The sequence below is a fragment of the Erigeron canadensis genome, chromosome 2 (assembly GCF_010389155.1).
Source record: "Erigeron canadensis isolate Cc75 chromosome 2, C_canadensis_v1, whole genome shotgun sequence".
NCBI lineage: Eukaryota > Viridiplantae > Streptophyta > Magnoliopsida > Asterales > Asteraceae > Erigeron > Erigeron canadensis.
In genome coordinates, this window is record NC_057762.1 from 20,513,277 (window position 1) to 20,523,946 (window position 10,670).

The following is a 10,670-nucleotide window of genomic DNA, read 5'->3' on the forward strand; positions in this document are numbered from 1 at the left end:
ATAAAAAGTAATTGCTACATTTCATAGTTATAGAAAGTAATTATTTTAATGATATAATTATGAAAAATATTTTTTAAATTATATATTATCTTTTTTATAACAGCTTTTTATTTTTATTTTTTCTTTTGTATGTATGTCATGATCAAATTATGACTTTATATGGTATTTCTATCATAAAACATAGTAAATATTGGTATAAGTATTTAATTTTACATCGTTAGGTTCTTATGATATTTAAATAAAAGATATTATCATTATGTAAATGGTTCTTATAATAATAAAAAATAAAACATTATAAAAATGACAACTTCATTGATATTCAACATTTTTTATCTATGTTTATTAAATTATGATATTATAGATATTTAACATGTCATATTCAACATATTTTGTATTTGTACGTTTTATAAGCGGGTTTAAAATCACGTTAATAATATATATCCTATAACTAAAAGAGGAGGTTTAGGTTACATTCAACCCATTAAAACCCTTGAAATTATATTTGCAATTCTCTCTCGTTTACTTTTTCTTTTCTTTTTTTTTTCATTTTTGTCTGTTTAAAGATAAACCTTATTAACAAATTATCTAAAGTTCAATCTATTACATTTTATAATCATTATAACTATTTTTTGTATCAGTTAGTTCCTTTTGTTTGTTTTATATCCGTAGATTGTAATATCCTGAACTTTTTAATTAACAGTTGACTTGAGTCGTAAAGTCAACACTACGTGTCCGTTAAGTCTTTAGGGGATTTAACACTTAGATGTGTTTGATGTGCTAAACGTGTGAGGCTTGAATGCCTTAATGATTGATGTATTAATGTGTTTAAGGTGTACTTATATGCCTTTAAAGGTGTTTAAAGTGTTTAATGTGTTGTAAGTACTCCCAACAGGAGTTTTGAGCCAAATATGAGCTCTATGGAAGTTCGGGGACTAGTTTTGACATAGGTGGAAACCTAAAAACGGGATTAAGGGTTTTGTATCAGCTTATTTGCCCCTAATTGCAGAAAATTAATCCTTTCTTTGAACCCTAAACCAACCCCTAGCCTATATCAATCCTCTATTTGATTTTCTACCGATTTCGGGTCCATTAGGAGCAATTAATCACTTGTATATCGATCCGGCAATCATCTTCAAGGTAAGGATTGTATTCTCCACTGATTTTAGGTCATTCCTAAGTGTTCATCTCGGTGATTTCGGTTATTTGTGTTTCGTTGCTAGAATCGGTGATTTCGGATCGTTCGGTAACCATTATTTCGATCAATTGAGGTTTAGTGATTTCCTAAAGGTATGAATGTGATATTGATGATTTTTTTTTATGATATTATGTATTTCATATGAGTGTCACATCTGGTCTTGAGGTTTGATTGGATTCGATTGCGTTTGTGAGTTAGGTCATTCGGATGTCAAATCGATTGTAAAATAAGTATAATGATCCATGAATCAATTAATGATTTGATAATTATAATTAAGCCTTAATTTGATGTGTATGAACTGTAGAGGTCATGGTGGCTTGACATGGATGTTTGATGGTGGAAATTGTTTGCAAAACAAAGGGTTTATTAGGTCAAAAAATTCAGTCGTATTGCAAAATCATATCTTCTTTATATGAACGTATTAAAAGATGAATCTTACATTTTTGAAAACTTCTTTGAGTCCCCTACGTTTGTTAAGAACTGAGTTTTCTCTCATTTGGTTGTCTTGTATGCCAAAAGTAGTCTACAAAACTGAAAGTAGTCAAAATATGAAAGTAGTCTACAAGATATGAAAGTAGTCTACAAAAAGAGTCAAGTGAGTCAAGTAGTCTACATAATGGTATAGTAGTCTACAATAGGTGAAAGGAATCAACAAAGACTATTATACGACATGTATATAGACTATAGGCCGGTTTAGCTTCATTCATGCTCGTTAATCGGTCCTATGTTTGTTATAGGTAGTCGGGAATACTTGTTTTGCACGATAACCCTAGTTATCGTTTGTGTGCACTTCTACGAGGTAAGATAACATCTTTTTATCACCTGGTGGTACAACAAAACACGTTTTTCATAAGTAAAACCTTCTAAACGTTTATGTATGATTAAAAGTAAAGTAAAGGGGATTATGAGAGGTTGATATGGGATATGATGCTTACCTTTCTATGATGAATGACATGTATATGCAGGTTGCAAAGGCATAAGGTAAGTTCCCATATTATGGAATGAAGATATGCATATGAAATGTGAATATGATATGATGCCATGTTATGTTATATGGTCATGATACGATATTATGCTTAAGCTAAATGATCATGATATAATGTTATGCTTTTGAAATGTGAACACATAATGGTGACATGTTTATGATATGATTACATGTGTGGCTTTATCACCTAGTCACTAGTCCTTTGATTAGAATTGCCATGTTCACGTGCACGTCAAGGGCCCTAAAGTAAAGATGATATGTGATTAACTTAGGTGATAGTGTAGCCTACGTTAATATAAAGTAAAGATAAAAGTGATTAGTTTAGGTGAAAGTGTAGCCTAAACTAATGTAATAAAGAAGTCTCAAGCATATGTAAAGTTGTGTTAAGCTTAACCTGTGCTAGTTGTAAAGCTAGTGCGTACGTGGTCACTTGAGTTGCTTCTTGTGGCATAGTTATGTTTGTTTATTCCGGGTGGAGTAACTAACTACCAATTCGTAAAGGCATAAACGGTTTATTCAGTTGGAAATGACTTTGTCTTTCCTTAACGACGTCGATGGACCCCTTATTGGTTACCCATCATGTCAGGTGTGAGGACTCCCTGTATGGTCTATGACCGCCTACACACAACCCCACATCCCTAAGTATGTGTGGCTTATGTCACATAGCCTACGTCTAGGCAAAAGAAAAGTAAAAATATAAAGAAAGTAAAGAAAGATGAAAAGTAAAGCTTTATGATGATAGGCACACTTAGGATTATGATGTTCCTAATGTGTTATGCTATATGACGCTTACGATGTTTATGATGTTTCTTATGTTTATGATGTTTATGATGCTCATGTGATATTAACATATAATGATGATATGATTTTGTTAATATATCTAATCGACAAATGTTTTCAAATATGTTATTCTTCTAGCTAATTTATTAACTAACACTTGCTCTTTGAAAATGTTGTGCCATCAGATTAGATGAGTTTGGAGCTAAAGAAAGGATAGCTTGGTGAGCATGGATAGAGACATTAAAGACGATAGCATTTATGTTCTTGATGCTTAAGCTACCCTTAGCCTTTTGTTTGGCTACTTCATTTACGATATTATGATTAAAGACTATGTAATAATGCTTGGCGTTAATGTTGGTGCCAAGACTTGGATTTTCTTTTATTATTTCGATGATGCATATAGTAACACCAAATGTTTTCAAATGTTTCATCCGATTACGGATGGGTAGCTTTGTATGAGATCCTTTTCCGCTATTATTAAATGCCATTAGGCGAAAGTTTTTGAAAATCCAGGTTTTTAAATTACGGGTGTTACAAGAATTATCATAAATATTATTTTTGTATAAATCTACTAAAACAAATTCATTCTTTATATATATATATATTTGAAAGGTGTGGATAATTTGCTCGCAACACGGGATCTAGCTTACGTTGTCTTAACTGAATTCGCGCTAGAGAGCCCCATCACCCTCAATACTTAGTAGGAGGAGAAACCCCCAACTAAACCGCCCGAAGGCACGACATTTAATTGGGGTAAAACTCTGCCTCCTCTGCAGGATTCAAATCTGCTTCACTGGAGGACTTTAATTGTGAAATACCTTTGAAATGTCTTTCCCATGTCTCGAACTCGAGACTTTCAGCATGAAAATCTGGTGCTCAACCATTGAGCTATATGAAATAGTTTTAAATTTTAGTAATTATCTAACATCTAAATATTTTAATCATTTTTTCGTACAAAAAGCTAATATAAATTATGCAAAGTAAAACCGGCTCAAAAATGATTATTGTTTTAATTCGGGTAAAGTTTATTCTTATATATATTTGTATTGTGTTTTAAATATTTTAATTACATCCTTTAACATTTTAAAATCAACATTATAGCTATAAAAGTTATATAAAACTGTTAACATCAAAATAAATTAATAATCTATAAAAGTGATTTTAAAAATCTATTAAATTATATTTGGGCCATAGTTAAGTTCGTATAACTCCATTTAGGTTTACTCAATTTCCATTTAACAGTATTTCTTCATTTTGTTATTTTAAAGCTCAAAATTAGACTCTTTAACAAACATTCAAACCAATTAATTAGTTGCCTTGCTTAGAATTATTGGTTCTTCACATACAATGTAACCATAAGTTTCTTTAATAGAAAGTTGTATTAGTTTAATTAAAATTTAAAAATAGTAAATGAGGTAAGCAAATCAATCCAAAGGCTAATATTCATTTTTGTTTTTCGTCCAATGGCTATAACTTTTTCAAAAGTAAATTTAGAAGGCAATTTATAATTATTGAGAGATCCTACTTTTTTTTTTAATTATTTCTTTCTAATTTCATTTGTTGCAGTTAGGGATGGCAAAAATACCCATACTCGATGGGAAACCCGATACCCGCACCCGATTTGACCAGGGAATCCCCGAGTTGACCGGGAACGAGGACGGGTATGGAGATGTAAATCTAATCCCCGATGGAATTGGGGATGGGGATGGGAAACCGTAAATCCCCGATCCCCATACCCGAACCCGAAAATATTATATATATATATATTTATTAAAATCACTTTAAGTCCTTATTTATATTCTAAAATCAATTTTAAGTTTATAGCTTTTATTTAATACTCCATCCGTCCTACTAGAAGTGTCTTGTTTCAAGTTTTCAAAATCTTACTAATCTAACTTTGACCTTATTTTTTTGTATTAGATAATACTTGATGAAAGTTATACGAACTGATTGTGTTTAGAAGTGTTTTCATTGATATAATTTTTTACCAAGTTTTATATAACACAAAAATATATATTTAAGGTCAAAGTTTAAAAATAAAGACTTTGAATATTCAAACTAGGACATTTCTAATGGGACGGAGGGAGTACTTTTTATGTGTTATACTTTATTAATCATTTACTTAACATATACATTAGTTTATACATAGAAAGAAAATGTCGAAATACATATTCTCCCACGTATTTTTTATTAAGATAAATTCATGTTCATTCAAAAAAGGTATCCCCGATACCCGACGGGGATCCCCGAAACCCGATGGGGACAAGTATGGGGATGTAATTTAATTCCCCAACGAGGATGGGGATTACAAGTGAAAATCGGGTACAGGGATGGGGATTAAGATCCCCGACAATTCCCACCCCATTGTCATCCCTAATTGCAATATGACATAGGTTTTGGGTTTAAAGAACTATCATAGTATCATGGCATGTAAACATTTTTAAGACAAATGTGAAAGTGATTTACGCTCATTAGTATATTTGTAATTGTTTATTTGATCATCTTTTGTCAACTTATAATCATTCATTCTAATTCAGTTTAACACTCTTATTGTTGTAGCCTTTGAAACCTAAAACTAAATAACAATGAGAGATGAAGTTAGTCTTTGGTAAACTTTTCAATGTTTCAATACTTTAGATACATTACTCTTGTTCAAACTTAAAATGAACCTGAACATTTATAGCTTTATAACTCAAATGTTTTGTTTTCTATTTAATGTCAAGAACAATGCTATTCTAAGTAAACAACAATATCATTATTAAGGTATTAAGAAAACATAAACTGATATAATTGAAGATTTTTTATTATAGATTTTAATAATTCTCTTAAGATTCAAATATTTCGAATATTTGAAATTTTCGGATATTCAAATTTCGGATATCCGATTTTTGGATATATTTATAGCTTTGAGATATCATAAATAAAAATTTATAGACCTTTATCTATCTATATAAAGATTATACATCATTATTAGTTATGAAAGGGTCATCTTACCCTTAATGAATTATCTATATTACTAGTCTCTTATTATTTAAAATTAGATCAATTACTTTACATTAATTACTCTCACTACTCGCCACCGCCATCATCACCCCTGTAGCCATCACCACCGGTCGCCGCCACCACCATATCACCGCCATATTGCACGGATATCCTTCTATCTTCGAAAATATTTTTACCACCACCTTTACATCAGCTATAGTTATATTAACCTACAACACTTGACACCGTCACCACCACCAATAGTCGCTCGACCACCTTCAAATAATAATGACAGTCTTTGCTGCATTATATCCCTTAGTTGGGACCGTTATTTATACAGGTTTTAATTTTTTAAAAAAAAACAAATATTATCAATATAATTTAAAAAGTTTCAAATATTGTTTTGTGGGAAGTGTCAATTTTACCAGACTACTAGTGATAGATCTACTACACATAAGCAACACTGAATTGCATTGTATGTTAGAAAAATGTGTATCTGGTAGATTAATAAAAAAAATGGTACAATTATTATTTTCTTTGATATATTTGTCTATGAATTTTTTTTTAACCGTTGGGATACATCCATACTTTGATATTTGGAAAAAGAAATCCTTACCTAATAATATTTTGAAGGATATCCTTAGCTTTGTTTATATTTTTTGTTAAATTTATCTTTAAACTCTTCAATTTCACTATATATTTTTACTTCACCAACATTTCATTTTAACTTACCAACATTTCATTTACAATACTTCATTTAAATTACACATGTAAGCACACATCTATGTCAATAACAGTCTAGATTGTTTGTGCTTATATATTGATTGTCATTAATAAATTTTATATTATGAAGTATTGAATGTATGTGTATATGTGTGAATTACGACCTCGTAATTCAAGAGGCAATTGCGACCTCGTAATTGTAGGGTCAATTATGATGTTAAGGCAAGATTGCGACCTCACAATTATGTCGAGTTGGGCTGGATTTGCGACCCCATGCAGATATAGCCCAAGTCGAATTGTTTCTCTATAAATACCAAACCTTAGCGGGTTTAGGGTTAACACTTGTCGAAATTTCTAGTAGATTTACAGGTTATTTTCGTGATCAAGCTGTTCATACGGCCTAAAGAAGATATGTGACCTAGCAGATAATCTGAAGGCTTTTTCTTTGCCGTTCTGAAGTACGGAGTTATAGTGAGGGATTCCGCACCTCAAGATAACTATAACAAGCTATTAACGATCTCGTTGCAAGGGACTTACAACACACAATACTACATTTAATTTTAACCTAACAACTGATATTATTACCGAAACTCTACCCATTCTATAAACTAAAAAGAAAATTCATCATCTATCATCAAATTTTTATTTTATATCATGAAATTTTATCACACACAAAAGAAATGGATCCAAAGCTATATCTAAACTCTATCGAGTTGTTAAATTAAGAAATTATAAAACAAAACCAAAACCTACCACTTTCAAACTTCGCGTTTCCACAAACACAAATAAACCAACCATTTCAACAAGCTTCACAACAATAGCAATAACTTATGTTCCTGCATTCTTAGCAAATGTCATTCCAACAATTTCAATAATAAGACGCCAACAACGCTAGAGTTTTATTATTTCAAGCACCAGAATACACCAGTGGTGTTGGGTTTTATTAATCGCACAACTACTTTGTGATTACAATGAATGTTCATCTTTTGAAAGGTTATCAGAGACTTTATTAAAACCCAAGGGTTTAGAGTGTGAATAATTAAAAACTCTTAATTATTTGGGAAACAATTTTGATTTAATGAAAACAAGGTAATTAAAAACTATGAACATTCTTAATTAATCTTTATTAGTCTTACGTAAACGAATTAATAGATCTAGTTTAATTATTAAAAACTAACACTATTAATTATAAGTGCGGAATATAACTAATAAAACAATTAAACTAATTTTAATTCCCTAATTTAGCCAATATCATCATGCATGCAAATATAACAAACTAAATTAAAATAAATAAATAAATAAAATAGATTGAATATTAACCACCTTTGGATGAGCTAAACAAGTCATGCTGGTGAATTTTGAAGACTAACTGGCGTTCAATATGAGTTATGCCTGTTAGGAAAAAGACAATAATTGCAAGTCTACCCGTTAAGTTTCCTTGCAATTCCGTTAACAACACCCTCATGCCACCACTTCAAGTTTCATTTCTGTATGATAGAATTTTTTATATCGCGGGTCTTACCACTTAATCTCTTGGAATTAACTTCTTTAACCAACGAAGGCTTGCTAAGAATTTTTTTATATCGTGCGCCTTATGACTTAATCTCTTATTTTATCATATATGTCCTTGTTAACCTCTTAAATCGCATGTTTACCCACCTAAATTACATAATAGCATAAATATCTACATAAACACTTAATTCATCATATATACCCATTTAGACAATTATAATACTCCCTTCGTCCTGTTAGAAGTGTCCTACTTTGAATATTCAAAATCTTTATTTATAAACTTTGACCTTAAATATATTTTGTTGTGTTATATAAAATTTGATAAAAGTTCTATCATTAGAAAACACGTCTAAAGCACAATCAATTCATATAACTTTCATCAAATATTATATAACACAAATAAAATTATTTAAGGTCGAAGTTACAAATGTTAGACTTAAAAAATTTAAAACATGACACTTTTAATGAGACGGAGGGGGTATTAAATAAAACCTTAACAATTTTAATAAATATAATTTAAAGTTCTTTTGACCATTATGCCCTCATAAATACCCATTTAGTCAATCCTAGTGTTTGGTCTTCTGCCTATAGTTGTCGTGCTCGTCAATAGTTTTTGTGGTATTTTGATTTTATTATATATTTCTGGTGAATTTTTAAGAGTTGAACAAAAGATTGGAGCTTTATTATTTATTGAATTTTTGTTTGATAATCATTCTGTGATATTTCATTTGTAAATGGGTAAATGCTTTGTGAGTTCTTCACGTAATGACTAATAAGAATTCAGTTTTGGTAAGTCTACAAATATCCGTTTTTATCCACTAAATCTTTTTGTTGTCAAGTAAAGAGTTTGAGTTACTAATGTCGCTTGCTATTACTATTTTGCTAGTGTTATTGATTGCAAGTTTTCATTTTTGTATGGTTTAGAGGATAGATATCATTGTAAGATTGTTGGTACCATATATATTTCGATATCCAGTATATATTTTGTGCATTAATATATTAGGGCAAGATTGGAATTCAATTAAGTAAAATTATTTTTATCAAATGTTTAAATGAAATGGTTAAATATGATAGATTTAACACTTAGATTGGTTTTATTTGATATTTTGTTATTTAGTTGGGTATATATGTTATTTTCCAAGTTAATAAGGGGATATATGAGATTAACCCTTAAATTAATTTCTTTAACCATTGAATGATTGTCAACTCAACCTCCCATCGACCCATATTCCCATCCTCACAACATTCACATTCCTATTTCATCTTGATTAGACTTCTTGACCGAGCCAATGAAATAAAAAACTAGCCCATTGCTTGTATTTTGGGTCGCTAGGACTCCAACTCACTGATCTAAAATGACCCAATTCTTGAGAAACCATTTTTCATCTACCACCAAATCCACCTTATTTAACTACCAATTCATCGTCAAATCTATCATGATACATTAAATCTAAAATCAACTCATTATCACCCAAAATTTAAAATATGACAGTCTTAGCTTGAAATTGAGAATATTACTTTATTTTCATATTTTGTAAACATGATTATAATCTGTTTATGTGTGATGATTTGTGTTTGTGTTATGGATTTTAAGTAGTTGTTTTGGTATTTTTGTTTAGACTTTAATATGTTGTTCTTTTTTTTGTTAATGGTTACATAATTTTGGTTGACTTATGAACATTTTTAAAGTTAAACATAATTATGCATCTAGGATTGCTAGAATAATTAACAAAAATTGATTGGCTTAAGATTTGAATTATACATGAAGGTTAAATCATAAATGCATGCTTGATGTAGATAAATGGGTAATAATCGAATTTGATAAGGACTTTATTTTGGGTACAGTGAATATAACTAGGACCTATACTATTTTGGTCTAGTGAATATAGCTAGGATCTAAACTGTAAAAAAGTAATCCAACAAATCTTAATTCTATATAAGTATAGTAACAAATAGACTATATGTTATAGATGATTAGATGTGATCTCAAACAAGTATACTTATAATACTAGCTAATAATCCGGGTTCAACCCGGACTTATTAATAAAAGTTTTGTGATATTAAGTTACCTCAATATCTAAGAACTATGAGATAGTTCAACCATACTCATAATCTCGAAATAGTACACATTATATTTTGAATATACGAGTATGGTACCTGAGTAATGCAGCGACAGTGGTGGGGAAGGTGGTCTAGTGGTGCCGGTGATAGTACTATTGGTGTTGGTGGCGGTGTCAATTGGTGTAGGTTGATTTAATCGTGTCCGTTTACATGTCCAAACTCGATTGACAGAATTCAAACCTAAACTTAAAGATTTTACAAATTCAATATACAGACAAGTAAAGACTTTAACAAGATTAAAAGTTCAAAAATATTACTTAAATGAGAGCAAAGGATGAATTTAAAGTACACAAAAACTGAACCAGATAATCAAACTTTAATTAGCAGGAGTAGGTCGAGTTCGACTATCAGGCTTTACTGGGTCGAGCTCGA